General features: G+C 33.6%; 1 protein-coding gene across 2 annotated transcripts in view; it reads left to right on the top strand.

The window, feature by feature from the left end:
- The first annotated feature begins 3,501 nt into the window (after positions 1-3,501).
- The window catches only part of TRIQK (triple QxxK/R motif containing), a 92,438-nt gene continuing 79,179 nt past the window's right edge, over positions 3,502-16,760 (top strand). The window contains exons 1-2 of one of the 2 annotated variants that reach the window (XM_024732953.1): positions 3,502-3,588; positions 4,573-4,751. The gene's annotated coding sequence lies outside the window, so the exon portion shown is untranslated. The remainder of the gene's footprint in view (positions 3,589-4,572; positions 4,752-16,760) is intronic. The other variant, XM_024732954.1, reaches the window with a different exon arrangement.

Raw genomic sequence — 16,760 nt, forward strand, 5'->3', positions numbered from 1 at the left:
GAAAGATAATAAACAATTTACATAATATATAAGTAAATTATGTATAAATTATACTAAAAAGTGATGAATGACTATTAACAAAGGAACCAGTAAAGCATGGTAAGGGGACACTTGAATTTGAGTTGGAGAAACTGAGGAAGTAATACACAAGGGGAGTATATTACCAATATTATGTGTACCACTAAGAAAGAGAAAATGCTATCAGGGAATTATTTATGAGCTGCATCCTGATTTGAGAAATGTTTGTGAAATATGTCATTGACATTTTGGGTTAAATGCTCAATAAGCAGAAAAAAAGAAGTAAATGTGAACATTTTCAGCTCACTACAAGTTATGCTTTTTATGTATGCCATTTGATGATTAAAGAAATAGCTGGCAACTCTACATTTGAAATTATATCCTCAAAATATTTGTAATATATGGTCCATATTTCTTCTGTGTACATAAAATAATTCTCTATATATGTTCTCACTATTAATCATCTGAAGAACTTTTTGAGGTAATCTTCTTCTAGATTTCAGAGACAATATTGCATTCAATTATTCAAAAAGCAAACAAACACTGAAATATGTGTTTAATAACATGTCAGTTCTCTTCATGGAGTTCATTCTATATATGTGCTATATAACTGTAATTTCAAATATAGAAATCAATAAAAATGTTTTTTTAAAGTTTATTAATTTTCTGAGTTTTGTAAAGGAAGGCTTTCTTTAAGAAAACATACCCATTTTCCAGGTTTTGTTAAGTGATTTAAATATAGTACAATAGATTAAAACCAAGACTTTCAAGTACGGACTTAGAGGATCACAGAGTTTTTAAATGAACTTACATGAGAAATCATTCGTTTAAATTTTTAAACAAAATTCACCCTAAACACCTCCCTGATGTTGTTCTAGGACAATCCCACAGAAATAATATGTGTGTTTGACCTAGTAAGTAGCCGATTCCAGCTACTGAGAAAGCAAATTTGGATAATTCAACTTTTAAAATCTGAGGCAAAAGACTGCTTAACAAGATTAAGTAATTTGATATGCTATTTCTTATTTTAATATATTCAATGAATTTCATACATTTTGACAGGATTATAATTTCTGCAAATTGATCCAAAATGATTCTCCCAAATTTCAATCTATATGCACATTTATCTAGACGAAAGATGATGGCACATATAATTATTAGATTCTAGTTTACAATTCAACTTACCACAAATTTAACTAAATGACATATCTGCCACTATATAATAAAGAAATAGGCATATTCATAACATGTATCTGGATGTTTAATTTTATGTAAAGCCATTTATTTCTTGTTCAATGTCCCTAGATATATTTTATTTGATATTTGGTTAGTGTATTCCTCAGAATTTCTTCTAATATATATTTGTGCCTAGGAGGGAATTTTAAATTATACATGTTCCAAGTATTGGAGAACAAGCATGAGTTGAAAAATAAATAATTGAGGCCTGGATAACATGAGACTCTCCCACACCAAAAGTGTAAAGTATTAAAACTTAATTTGTAACATGATTTTTTGGAGTTTAATTATTTTAAAAGATGCTTCCAAAACTACTTTGCAATAGCCATATTCATGGAAGGTAAGTTCGCTAGTGCCCACCTTATAGATCAGTAAACTACTTGCAGACAATTTGCAAGGAAAAGCTATCTCATAAGGATATGTTCAAGGTAAGAAATTCATTGGCAGAGACTCATTACTCACTGTTCTAACCTTATTTCCTCACTGTGGATACAGTTTGAAAATTTATTCCTGTGTATGTGTAACACACTATTTTCTACGAGATGTTTAAATAGATACCAAGGTGTAGAGTTCCAGAAATTTGAATATATACTTCAAACATCTGGAGTTATACATATGGGGAGTATACAGCTGTGTTTATTTCAATGATTACACATTTACATGCATATAATACATTTATTTAAATGTATAATTTCTTATATATGTGAGAATATTCAAACACATTTGTTGTACTTATTTGAATATGCAATTGGAAAAGGATTCAAATAAATAATTCACCATTTTCATTTAAATCTTACAGTATTTATTTGTATAAGGTACTTATTAATATACAATCAGAGCACTTTTTAGTGTAAAACCAAATATTTTTAAAAGATTGAAGTAACAATCGGGATCATGAGTCATACAAATGAAGAAATTTTTTGTACAGAGGTATTCATAGCTAGCAAACTTTCAGAAGAATTTGGAAATTCAGCAGGAGGAGAATAAAAGCATTTGCAATTGGAATGTGTTTCTTTTATTCTAACAATTTTATCATAGTATAGTGGCCATTTTAATTGAATCTCAAAGCACTTATCCAGAGGCATTGTTTTTGTTTGTTTGTTTTTATTTTCTTTCTTACTACCTTATCTGACAAGACAAACACTTCTGGGTATTGGTACAATATAGAACAAAAAAGGATTTTATTATTTTAAAGCTGCACACATGCAAATCTGGTCAAGAGTATTAGTCTCATTTAACTCTACCTTTATTTCTGGAAGAGGAACTGGAGACCAACAAAGGATTTAGAAGGACAGAAAATAAAAGTACCTTTTTAGACTCAATTCCTGGCCCTGATATCTTGGGAGATTTCAGAGGATCTTCCAGTCTGTTTATACTTGTCCAGTTCTTTTGCATGCTATTTCCTTTCTCAAGGTTTCCTTTTGTTTGTTCGTTTGTTTTTAAAGATTTGATGTGCTGTCCTAGAGAAAAGTGACTTATATTTCAGCAAGAGAAAAATTATATTGGAAGTCACATAATTTTTTTTAAAGAAATTTGAGTTCAATTTATCACAGTATAAAAATAATGACTGCAGGCACTTTTTCATGTGTTGAACGACTGAAGAATAAACGTCACTCACAGCCTCAGTTTCTTCGTTCTTAAGCTGTGGATAATAACATCTCGCAATGGGTGTTTTGAGGATTATATAAGATATAAATCATTCAATTGTCAGATGCTTTGCAAATAATAACTAATAACAATATTTCATTCCAATTTTGTAGGTGTGAAGACTGGGTACCTGGACATATCTCCAAATCTTAGTTGTTGGTCAGATTTCAGGAATCACCTTTCCTAAACTGATTAATCTGTTAAAAGCTTGAATCAGCAAACAACATCGTTTTCAGACAGTTCATTCTTCCATCCAGGGATGCCCCCCCCAGAGTGTGGATGGGGATGTGTGTATGTGTGTTACGTGAGAAAAGTTCAAGAATCAAAAGAACGTATTTCTGTGCTTTATATTGAAAAACAAGTCGCAGTCCTTATTTTCAGTTTCCATGGTCACTTTGCGAAACAGGTATCAGAGCCTGGGAATCGCGTCAAAAGGAAATGCCACAGGTTCCGTGCATTTCCTTCCAGGACCCGCGCAGAGGCGGGAGAGAGAATGACCAATCGGAGCGCAAGTTTAGGCTACTCCCGCCCCTTTCCGTCGAGCCCCGCCTCTTTTCCGTACCGCCCTCTAGGAGTAGGGGTGTGCAGCAGGCTCGTCCCGCCCCCTCCTCTGAGTGACAGGACCGTGGACAGCAACATTTCCAGCCGGACACATAGTTTGTTGGCCCTTGCGTTGGCTGAGCTAAGGTGTGTGTGTCCCGCGAGGGCGAGGGGATTGGGGAGGCCCTGCTCGGGAAGCTCGGGGTCGGGGACTGAAAGCAGGTGCACCTCCTTAGTGGGCCCCCAATGCGTTTAGGAGACGTTCGATCCGCCCCTGGGAGCGGCACTTGGGCGGGCTGGGCGGAGGGGGTGCTCTGGAAGACGAGGAACCCAGAGCCCGGGAAACCCAGTAGGTACGGTAATAACTTAAGGACCCTTCCCAGAGAGCAGGGAGATCGCGGTGGGGGTGGGGATGGCGGGCGCGGGATTAGTGCGGTGGGTGGGCGTGGCCGCCGTGGTTGCTAAGGAACGCGCGGTTCCCGCCCTGCCAGCGTGTCTGGCGCTGGCTGCTGGGCCCTAGAACCGTAGCCCCACCCACATCCCAAGGCCTTCCACTAGGGTAGGGGCTGGCTCCCGTATGCTGTCAGTTAATTCGCGTCTGTTAATTTCACTGTCGTGATCTCTGCGTCTATAGTTCCCGCTCAGGCCTCCCTCTCTCATGTTACTCTTCTCAACATTTTTTCTCACCTCCCCTTCTAAAATGAACAAGTATCTGCAGACCAAAACATGTGCAGAGAAGGGCTTCAGGCAGCCTTAGGTGGCTTTATTGCCAGGATGGTGGGGCGGGATGGGTCTTTTCCTGGTGTTTGGTGAATCCCTGAACCCACATGGTGTCCATGTGGATGACTAGGAAAAGGGAGATAGAAGATCTGATATCTTCCACCTGGAATTCTTTTTAATTGGTGCTGCTGTTTGAGCTCAATGAGCTTCTCAGGAAGTTGAGGCAGTTCATTATTGGACATGACCTAATATATGATCTCCCTTTCGGACCCTATTATGGAGAAGGGTGGTACTAACCCTATAAAGCCCTCTTTTGCGTCACTGTCCCATATTTAATGATTACAGCAGAACAAACATTCCAGAGAGAAAATACAAAGGAGCTAAGAGTCTGCTTTTACTTCCTTCTGCTAGGTTTACTGTATAAATCCCCAAGAAGGAAGCTTGTACTACTTGTTACCACTGGGAAGAAGACTGGCCTAAAAGTCAGGAATGTAGCAGAGTCTGGAAATATTTGCCCTTGGGCAGTAACCCTCATAACTGTTTTCTCATCTGGAAAGTGGAGATACTTATGTGCCCTTTATTTCTAAAAAGTAAGGAGGAATAATTGGTTGTGAAAGTGTTATTAAAGTAATGATCTACACGAATGTAAACTGTTATTGATTACACTTTTAATCTATCTTTTTGTCTCTATGATCTCTGTTGTTGATTCTGTATTAGTTCTTGTTAGTACCTGAAATGTCTTGCATGATATATATTTCTTTCCATTGACACCACTAGATTTTTTTCAAGTATATTCATAGCCTGAAAGAATTGGTAAAGAGTACTTTCTAATTCAACGATGAGTGAGCTTTTTGGTGTCATATACCATTGACTCTCCCCTTAGAAAAAAACACAATTACAAGCATAAGTGGACCTTGGATAAAGAACATCTGTTTTTGATCAACTTCTTGAGGGTTAAGGAAATTACTCTCCCACCTTACCTCACTCCAAAGAGTGAGTAATTTATATCCAAAACTACTTGGCTGGGAGCAGAATTGGGTCTCTTTCCTTTCTTACACAGTGCATCTCACTGTAGCTTACCTTAGTTCATGGTCTTCAGTGAATCCTTTTTCTTTTCTTTTCTTTTCTGTATTTAGTATTTAACAAACATGAGCTACCAATGATCAATAAACTGTTGCTGTCTTTCAAAAACATGTAAATTGTATTTTATTCCAGATGCCCTTTGATCATCCTCTTAAAGAATATTTTTATATTTAAGCAAGTAAAAGATAAATTATTGTCAAATATTTTGGGAAAATATAAAATTTTATTTATGTAATTCTCTCTTCTATGAAAGTCCATTTTGGACAAAGAAAAGCTGATTACTTTTAGTGTATGCTACTAGAATTATTTAATTTAAACGAATGATCTTTTATAACATTATAATTTCCCGTGTCTAAAAAATATTGTGTTTGACTCCACTTTGGCTCTTTTCCTGTTTTCTGTATTAAAATGGAAGGCTAGAAATAGAGATATTTTGTTTGTTAATGTACCTTTATCTAGCTTGATCGGTAAAAGTGGGCATCAGTAGTAGATACTATCATTAGACAGAGAAAACAATGAAAAGGAAAAATATATAGCTTTTGTAATAAACATAAGAGTATTTAGGAGCACTGATTGTTTGTTTAGCACTTATAATTTTATTCGAACTGTTTAATATTTATTCCTTTGTTTACTCAACTCACTTCATTTCTAGTGGAGAAACTAGAATAAAGACAAACTGATTATAGCAAGAATTCTAATGGAATTAAAGTTTTAGGGCCTCAATAAATAATAGCTCTTCTCTCGAATTTGTAAACAGACAGGTGGAGTTGGCAAGATCTGCTTCCTTACTACAGAGCTGATTGGACATAGTGCTTTCAGTGGGAGACCAAAAATGAGTACTAGAACTTCCTTCCCCTTTTTAGCTCCACTCCCTTTCTCAGAACCTAGACTTTAGTCCAGTGAGAGAAAACTTCAGTTTAAAGAACAGATGCACTTACTCAGAATTGCTGGTCTGTATGATCCAGGGCAGAGAGGGAAAAAAAAGAAGATAAACCCCTAGTGTTTACAGGTTTATAACAGGTTATCTCTACCCATTGGAATAATACGGGCCAAAGGATTTCAGCTACGGATCATGTAACTCCCCTGTTGGGAAGCTGTGAATACAGAGTGGGATCTGAGGCCAGGACTGTTAATCTAGTGCTCTGGTTTTTCATCCTGGAGTGTACCTCTGGGCCATTTGAAATATGTGGAGGTGTTATTAAATTATTATGATATCTTTAAAAGCTACTGACTTTTAGGACCCTGACATTTAAGGATGCTGAATATTGTATAATGTAGAGGTCCACCAGCTCAATGAAAGCTTTCCTTCCCCTACTCCAATGCCAAAATCATCTCCAGACTATTCCAGTGGAAGTTCCTCCATATAGAAACATGAAACTAGGCCAAATTTCACCCTAGTCTTTGTTCATATGTGCCATGTTTTTTCTTTCTTTTTATTTTTTTTAATTGAAGTGTAGTTGATTTACAATATTAGTTTTAGGTTTACAACAGAGTGATTCAAAATTTTTATAGATTATACTCCACTTAATGTTATTATAAAATATTAGCTATATTTCCTGTGTTGTACAATATATCCTTGTGTCATATTTATTTTATACATAGTAGTTTATACCACTTAGTCCTCTATCCCTATCATGCCCCTACCTCTTCCAATCTCCCCACTGGTAACCACTAGTTTGTTCTCTGTGAATCTGTTTCTGTTTCATTATATTCATTTGTTTGTTTTATTTTTTTGACTCCACATGTAAGTGGTAATTTACAGTATTTGTCTTTCTCTGTCTGACTTATTTCACTAAGCATAATACCCTCTAGGCCCATTCATGTTGTCACAAATGGAAAGATTTCATTCTTTTTATGGCTGAGTAATATTCCATTGTATATATACACACCACATCTTCTTTATCCATTCATCTATTGAGTATCTACCATGTTTTTGATATCAATAGATTTGACTCTAAATGTGAAGGTCTTAATAAAAACACTGCTTAGAATGTAGTTATCTTTTGGTATTCTCTCAGAATGACTAAAATTACATTAATGGAAAATAGCAATACATAGTTCATCGTATTTAATATCCTTAAGACTGAATATATCCTTACTGAACATATAAGAATCATAGGCTCCTAGAGCTAAATTTTTTTCATCCCTATTATATACATTTAATTCTTTCTTATATGGTACAAGTGTTAAGTATCTTTGCAACAATATAGTGATTAGGTATATATTTTCATCAAAAAGAAAAGATGACTTCTTAGCTTACTTTTTAGTTTTGAAATGTTAACAATAGAAAGATAAATACTCTGTACTCAGTGGTTTAACAAACTCTGTTGTGTTGAATCAGAAGGTGGAGACAGTTCTGTAAATGAGAGGATCTTTTCAATTTCATGGTTTTCAAGCCATTAAACATGGAGAATGAAGCAGGAATAAAGTAGCTTAGTTCTTCTATAGTAGTATTATGTAGGACAAAGTGCAAAAACAGCAGACCAATTAGATTGAACAACTTAAAATTTTGGGGAAGATGAAGGGAAGATAGTTTATACAAAAAGCATTTTTTACATACTTTGAATTTTAAAATATTCAAATATTGCAAGATATAGAATAAGAAATTATATGGATACCTGTGACAAAATCCTAATTGTAGATTACAGTTTATAACCTACACCAGCTAGAAAGTGCGCTGGACTGAAAGTTTTAGACTTGGTTCCAGCAATAGATATATCATTTGTTGGGTTTTATAATGTCTCCAGGCATCAAGTTCCTTATTTGTGAATAGAAAGAGTTGAAGATTTATTGTTTTCTACCAGTTTTTTCTGAAGAATATGCTTGAGTATTGTGAAAATTCTCATTATTCACAGTGATTCACTTATAGCAGTTTATAGCACTGAATCTTTCTGGGCAGGAGTGTATTAGATATTTTTTAGGTATAATTTTAAAAAGAATATCCCAGTTCCTGATTTCATTTTGTCTGTTCATAGAGGTCTATTCTCTGTCTCTTCTCCTTCCCTCAACATCCCCCTCACCCTCCACACATGCACACACTTGGAAAACACTGGGCTATGTAGAAATGATCTATACAGGCTCTTTCAATGCCAGGACTTTCTGGATAAATTCAGCATTTGAAATGAATAAAGTAGAACAAAAAATTCCCACAAAACCAGGGAAAAGGAAATTGGCAGAATACTCATAGGCATACCTGTGAAAATCTGAGAAGAATTTTAAGCTAAGGAAGAATATTTGAAGGAATTTTTTGATATCTAACACATGCAAGAATGCATAGCCTCTATGGATAGGAGAACTTCATATAAAAAGAGCAACAATTAAGTGACACTAGGAAGAGAATAAGATAAAAAGAGGACAAAAAAACTGAAAAATGTGAGAACTGTATTAGTTTTATATTCATGCTGTATAATTTCTGTATTTCAAAGTCTGATATAGGTTTTACTGGGCTGAAATCAAGGTATTGGCAGGGATGCATTCCTTTCTGGGGGCTCTGGGAGAGACTGTTTCCTTGCCTTTTCCAGCTTCTGGAGGCTACCCACATTCTTTGGTTTATGGCTCCCGTCCTCCATCTTCAAAGCCAGCAACATTGCATCTCTCTGACTATTCTTTTGTAGTCAAATACATTATGACCACAACTAGGAAAACTTAACAACATTTAAAGACTCAGCTGGATAATCCAGGAGGTTCTTCATTTAATCACATCTGCAAAGTTCTTTTTGCAATGTAAGGTAACATATTCACAAGTTCTAAGAATTAGAACTTGGACATCTTTGAGGAGGGACATTTCTGCCTATCACAATAACATATTAAAAGTTCATATTTGAGGTAGTAAAGAGCAGAACTGATGTTACAGTAGAAAATCTAATGTGTGGAGAATAGACTTGAAAAAATGTCCTAGCTGAAATACTGAATGCATGAAAAGAGAGAAAGATGAAGTCCATTATATGAACATTTGGAATTTCTGAAGGAGAGACTAGAAAATAGCTAATTGTTCCTAAACAAGAGAACAGAACATTTGAAAAAAAGTAACAAACAAAGGGATAACAGGAAATAAAAGTTTTATTAACTAAAAAATGACCAATGTATGCAGAAAGGATATTTCTTATATGAGATGTAACAACTCAGAGACACAATATCAAAATTTTTTTCAAATTATAATGATAAAGGAAAAAAATTTTCATATATATAGAAAGAGAGAAAAAATTGTATATTATTATCAGGAAACAAAAATTAAGCTGGTCTCAGACTTCTTTTCTGTAGTATTAAATACGAGATGACAACAGAGCAACATTTTTAGAGTTTAAAACAAAATTCCATGCAATCTGTTTTGTTCACACACAGCGACAGAAAACCACTCTTAAGTATATAAAGAACTCTAAACTACATACTTTTTGCTTTGGGGGGGAAAAGGACAATAATTTATAAGAAGCTGATACAATATAAATACAAAAGTGATGGTATATTAAAAAACAAACAAAATTGATGATATATCTCAGAGCCCTAGAATATAGAGGTGGCTTTAATAATTATGTTAAGTCTAGTTAAAAATTCAAATGTAACAAAAAAAACTGCATGAGAAGATATATAATGTAAAAATTAATTCAGCAACAGCAACGTAAATTTAAATAAAACATTGTGATTTTTTGATTTATTTATGCCAGAGCTGAAACGTGGTAATTCAAGAGTATGAATAGATTAAAAAATAAACCATAGCTCAGCAAACTATGACCTGGAGCCCACCCACATCTGGCTCGTTTTTGTAGGACCCATGAACCAAGAATAGTTTTTATGTTTTTAAATGGTTGAAAAGAATCAAAACAATGATATTTTGCAATGTGAAAATTATATGAAATTCCAACTTTATTGTTTATAATTAAAGTTTTATTGGAACACAGCTACACTCATTTGTTTACATATTGCCTATAGCTGCTTTTGTGTTAAAACAGCAGTGTTGAGTAATTGCAACAGAGATGTAAATGTGGTGCTCTCATAGTAGCTTTGCATTGCTTCTCAGAGCACTACAAATCACAGTGACAAAATTGAGTTATAACTTAATTTTGTCTCTTGACCTGCAGAGCCTAAAATATTTATGATCTGGCCCTTTACAGAAAAACTTTGCAACTCCTAACCTAAACTGTATATATGGACTTTAGTGTATAAGACTGAAACTTTCTTTTCAATTCACGGTACCCAGATTTACTGTTATTGCCCTTCAATGTTCTACTTACCCTAGCAACTCTTTGGTCTTATATGGACTTGGGTTAAAACCAAGAATCTATTGTTCTTTATATTTAATAATCCAAATTTTCTCTTTTTCACCTCTGTGCTTTAGAAAATTCATGTAAAGATTTTAGAATATCACTTCCAAAGACAAAAATCAGTTAATACTGCAATACTGTAAGAAGAAAAAATGAATACTTTACTATTGTATGCCAAAATTCTATGTGCTTATAGAGATAGATAAGCATGTACTACATTTAATAAGTAGGTTGTATGTCAATCATTTAATAATCAAATATTTGTTTGGCAAGTATAGGTGAATTATTTCAGAAGTAGTGACATTGAAACAAGGTTTTGAAGGATATTTGTAAATTTAAGGTAGTTAAGTCTGGGGCTAAGGTAACATGGAGAATAAGATTTGTAAAGCCACTAAGCTGTCAGTAGGGTCATGTGATTGGGAAATGTAAGAAATTCAGTAGCTGGAACAGAATTTGGAAAAAAAAGTGGCTGGAGTTGAGGCAATAAGACCTGCTAGCCCAGGCCAAGAAGGCTATTAAATGTCAGTGCAAAGCAATTCTCATCTTGTGGGCAATGAGGATCTATTTCAGATTTTTGAACTGTAGAGCAACATGATCAGATTAGTATTTAGAATAATGGTTCTTAAATTTTTCAAGTACAGCACTCCCTAAAATTCTTTAATGTTATGACTTATAACTTCATGAAGCAAAAGTTGCCTTGGTATATACCCATTTATGTTATATTTATAACAGTTTTTCCTCTGAGGGGGATATATAAACAATCCCCCAATTTCTTTTCTCCATTTTACAGATGTAAAGTCTATATCTCAGATAAATGATCTGAACACACTCTTCCTTGTAGAGGAAAGTGAGTGTGCTCTGTGATTAGACAGATTTGATTTCAAATCTCCACCCTTACCTTGTTAACTGCATGCTTGGAAAAGTCACCTAATCATTAGAAAACCTAGTTTTCCCAGTTGGGGTTAATTGTACTTATCCCACAGGAATATTATGAGAATTTCTGATAATGCATGCGCTATGCTTAACACAGTAAATGGAAACTGCTGATATTATTATTATTACTAATATTAATCATCATCATTATAAGGCTTCAACACCCATTATTCACATTTTCAAAACACAAAAGTTTTGAAAAATTATTTTTTTCTAAGTTTTCACAAACTAATTGGAGGCAAACCATCTTTGAAATGACAAGGTACTACTTACATAGTATTTATTTTTCTAGTCAGTGTCAATATTGATAAGATTTTGCTGTGAAGTATTGATGTGCTGCCCCTATAGTCCTCTAAGAGTGTCATGTAATTATGGTAGACATGGGACATATTACCTTTCTGTAGTCTCCAAAACACATCTCGCCCATTTTATTTTATTTTTATTTTATTATTTATTTATTTATTAGAATTTCTAAAAAAAATTTTTTTTAAATTAAAAAAAATATTTAAAGTCTTTTAAAAAGACTTTAAAAAATCTGGACCATCCTTAAAGTCTTTATTGAATTTGTTACAATATTACTTCTGTTTTACGTTTTGGTTTTTTGGCTGCGAGGCATGTGGGATCTTAGCTTCCTGACCAGAGATCGAACCCGCACCCCCTGCATTGGAAGGCAAAGTCTTAACCAGTGGATCACCAGGGAAGTCCCTCAAACATTTTAGATAAGGACTACAAATCTATATTATTGTGATTCTTTTATTTTAATAATAGCTTCATTGAGATATGATTCACAATCATAAAATTTATCATTTTAAAGTGTACAATTCAGTGAGTTTTAGCATATTCACAGAGTTGTGCAATCACTACTATCTAATTTTAGAATATTTTCATCACCTCAGAAAGTACCCACTATCAGTCACTCCCCATCTGTTCTGCTCTCACCCTCACCGTTAATCAAACTTTTTCTGTCTCTATAGATTTTCTCATTATGAACATTTAATATAAAGAGAACAATAGGAATGATGAATTAATTGGACTTTTGTGAATGGTTTCTTTCATTTAGCATAATGTTTTCAAAGTTCATCCATGTTGTACCATGTATCAATATTTCATTACTTTTTATGTTGAAATAATATTCAATCATATGGTTATACCACATTTTGTTTATCTATTTATCATGGATTGTTTTCACTTTCTGGCTATAAGGATAATGCTGCTATTTACATTTGTGTGCACATTTTAATGGGAACATACATTTTCATTTCTTTCACATATATACCTGGGAGTGGAATTACTGGGTCACATGGCCATTCCGTTTAGTTTTTTGAGGAACAACCAAACTGTTTTCCAAAATGGCTGCACCATTTTGCTTTCCCACAAACAATGTATGAAGGTTCTAGTTTCTCCACATCCACAGCAACACTTCTTATTATCTGTCTTTTGGTATAGCCATCCTAGTGGGTATGATTTGAATTGTGATTTTGATTTGAATTTCCCTAATAACTGATGATACTGGGTATCTTTTCATGTGCTTATTGGCAATTTGTATTTATTCTTTGAGGAAATATCTATTCAAATCCCTTGCACATTTTAAAATTGTTATTTGTGTTTTTACTTTTGTAAGCGTTCTTCATATATTCTCTGTATATGACCCTTATCAGTTATACAAATTGAAAATATTTTCTCCCATTCTGTGGGTTGTCTTTTCATTTTCTTGATCATGTCTTTTGGAATACAAAAGTTGTTTTATTCTGATGACGTCCGATTTACCTATCTTTTATTTTGTTGCTTGTGCTTTTCATGTTGTTTCTAAGAAACTATTGCCTAACACAAGGTCATGAAGTTTTACTTCTGTGTTTTCTTCCAAGCATTTTATAATTTCAGCCTTTACATTTAGGTCTGTGACTTGGTTTGACTTAATTTTTGTGTATGGTATGAAGTAGGAGTTCAACTTTATTCTTTTGCAGCATCATTTTTTTTTAAAAACTATGCTTTCATATTGTGACGCTTGACCTGAATTATCATCATTATTTTCAAATAGTCTAAAAATTGCAAGCTATTTTTTAATTGAAATACAGTACGTATGTATGTACAGTATGTATTGAATACATACAGTACAGTATGTATTGAAATACATTATGAAATGATCACCACAATAAGTCTAGTAACCATCTGTCCCCATACAAAAATATTATTGACTGTATTCCTTATGCTGTAACTTATTTATTGTATAACTGGAGTTTGTATCTCTTAATTCCCTTCACCTATTTCACCCACCTCCCCACCTCTCTCCCTTCTAGTAACCACCCATTTGTTCTTTGCATCTATGAGTCTCTTTTCATTTTGTTTTGTTTGTTTGTTTGTTTTCTTAGATTCTACATGTAAGTGAGATCATGCAGTATTGGTCTTTTTCTTCACCTGATTTATTTAACTTAGCATAATACCCTCTTGATTCTTTTGCATATAGCTATCCAGTTTCCCCAACATCATTTATTGAAGAGGCTGTCTTTTCCCCATTACGTATTCTTACCTCTTTTACCTCTTTTGTCATAGATTTATTGATCGTATAAGTGTGCATTTCTTTCTGGACTCTGTTCTATTCCATTGATCTGTGTGTCTTTTTTTGTGCCAGTATCATACTGTTTTGATTACTGTAGTTTGTAGTGTAGTTTGAAATCAGGGAGGGTGATACCTCCAGGTTTGTTCTTCTTTCTCAAGATTGCTTTTGACTATTCTGGGTCTTTTTGTTTTTCCATACAAATTTTAGAATTGCTTGTTCTAGTTTGGTAAAGAATCCTTTGGGGTTTGATAGGAATTGCATTGACTCTGTTGATTGCCTTGAGTAGTATGGTCATTTCAACAATATTAACTATTTCAATCCATGAGCACAGTATATTTTTCAATTGTTTGTGTGGCTTCAGTTTCTTTCATCAATGTCTTATAGTTTTCTGAGTACAGGACTTTTACCACCTTGGTTAGATTTATTTCTAGGTATGTTATCCTTTTAAATGCAATTATAAATGGGATTGTTTTCTTAATTTCTCTTTTTGATAGTTCATTGGTAGTATATAGCTATGCAACAGTTTTTGTATATTAACTTTATTGAATTCATTGGTGAGTTCTAATAGTTTTGCGGTGGTGTCTTTAGGATATTCTATGTATTTATATATGTATATAAATTATATAGTATATACATATTTTATATATATTTATATATATTCATGTCATCTGTAAACAGGGACAGTTTTACTTCCTCCTTTCCAATTTGGATTTCTTTTATTTCTTTTTCTTTTCTCATTGCTGTGGCTATGACTTCTGATACTAGGTTGAATAAAAGTGGCAAGAGTGGGCATCTTTATCTTGTTCCTGGTCTCAGAGTAAATGATTTCAGCTTTCCACCATTGAGTATAATGTTGGCTATAGGTTTGTTATACATGGCCTTTATTATGTTGAGGTACATTCCCTCTATACCCATTTTTGTCGAGAGTTTTTATCACAAACAGATGTTGAATTTTGTCAAAAGCTTTTTCTACATCTATTGAGATGATCATTTTTTTTTTAATTTGATAATGTAATGTATCACATTGATTGATTTGTGAGTATTGAATCATCTTGTGTCACTGTGATAAATCCCACTCGATCATGGTGTATGATTCTTTTAATGTATTGTTTGATTTGTTAATATTTTTTTGAGGATTTTTGCATATATGTTTATCAGTGGTGTCGGCCTGTAATTTTCTTTTTTGTGGTCTCTTTTTCTGGTTTTGGTATTCAGGGTGATGTTAGCCATGTAAGATGAGTTTGGAAGTGTTCCTTCCTCTTCAATTTTACAAATAGTTTGAGAAGGATCAATGTTAACTCTTTAAATATTTGGTAGAATTCATCTATGAAGCCATCTGGGCCTGGACTTTGTTAAGAATACTTTTTTTTATTACTGATTGAATTTGTTAATTAATGATTGAGTAAATATTAATTTATTTATTAATGACTGAATGTCATTACTTGTAATTGGGGTCTTCATATTCCATTGGCCAAAAAGTTCATTCAGCTTTTTCCATTACATCTTGCAGAAAAAGATGTATGTTTTCCCATACGTCTTACAGAAAAACCCAAACGAACTTTTTGGCCAACCCAATATTTTCTAAATTCTTCCTGATAAGTCTTGGGAGATTGTACATTTCTAGAAATTTATTCATTTCTTCTAGGTTGGCACATAATTGGTTGTAGTAATCTCTTATGAGCCTTTGTATTTCTGTGGTGTCAGTTGTAACATCTCCTTTTTCATTTTTCAATTTATTTGGGCCCTCTCTGTTTTCCTTGATGAGTCTGTCTAATGGTTCATCCATTTCGTTGATCTTTTCAAAAAACCAACCCTTAGTTTTATTGAACTTTTCTCTCTCTCCCTCTTTTTATTCTGTTAAGTCTCTGTTTTATTTATGTCTGCTCTGATCTTTGTTATTTCTTTCCTTCTACTAACTTTGGATTTTCTTAGTTCTTTATTTTCTATCACTTTAGGTGCAAGACCAGATTGTTTCTTTCAGATTTTTTTGTTTCCTGAGGTAGGCTTGTATCACTGTCAACTCCCATCTTAGAACTACTTTTTCTGCATCCCACAGATTTTGGATTGCTGTGTTTCCATTTTTGTTTGTCTTCAAGTATTTTTTTACTTCATTTGATTTCCTCTATTACTGATTGGTTATTTAAGTAACATATTGTTTAGCTTCCACCATGCTTGTGTTTTCTGTAGTTTTTTTTTTCTTGTAATTGATTTCTAGTCTCATAGTGTTTGATGGAAAAAGATGCTTGATATGATTTTAGTCTTCTTAAATTTATGAAGACTTATTTTGTGGCCTAGGATGTGATCTATTATGGAGAATGACCCATGTGCACTTGAAAAAAAATGTGTATTCCATCGTTTGGGGATGGAATATTTTATATGTATCTATTAATTTCATCTGCTCTAATGTGTCATTTAAGGCCAGTTTTTTTTTACTGATTTTCTGTCTGAATGCTCTGTCCTTTAATATAAGTGAGGTGTTAAAGTCTTCTACTATTGTATTACTGTAAGTTTCACCCTTCATAGTGGTTAATACTTGCTTTATTTATTTAGGTGCTCCCATATTGGGTACATTTATATTTACAATTGTTATATCTTCCTGTTGGGTTGATCCCATTATCATATGTCATATCATACTTTGTTTCTTATTACAGTTTTTGTTTTAAAGTCTATTTTGTCTATCAGTGCTACCTCAGTCTTTTTTGTTTCAATTTTCATAGAGTACTTTTTTTTCATTTCCTTACTTTCAGTCTCTGTGTGTCTTTAGAACT

The sequence above is a fragment of the Neophocaena asiaeorientalis genome, unplaced genomic scaffold (genome assembly GCF_003031525.2).
Source record: "Neophocaena asiaeorientalis asiaeorientalis breed wild unplaced genomic scaffold, Neophocaena_asiaeorientalis_V1.1 scaffold662, whole genome shotgun sequence".
Classification (NCBI taxonomy): domain Eukaryota; kingdom Metazoa; phylum Chordata; class Mammalia; order Artiodactyla; family Phocoenidae; genus Neophocaena; species Neophocaena asiaeorientalis.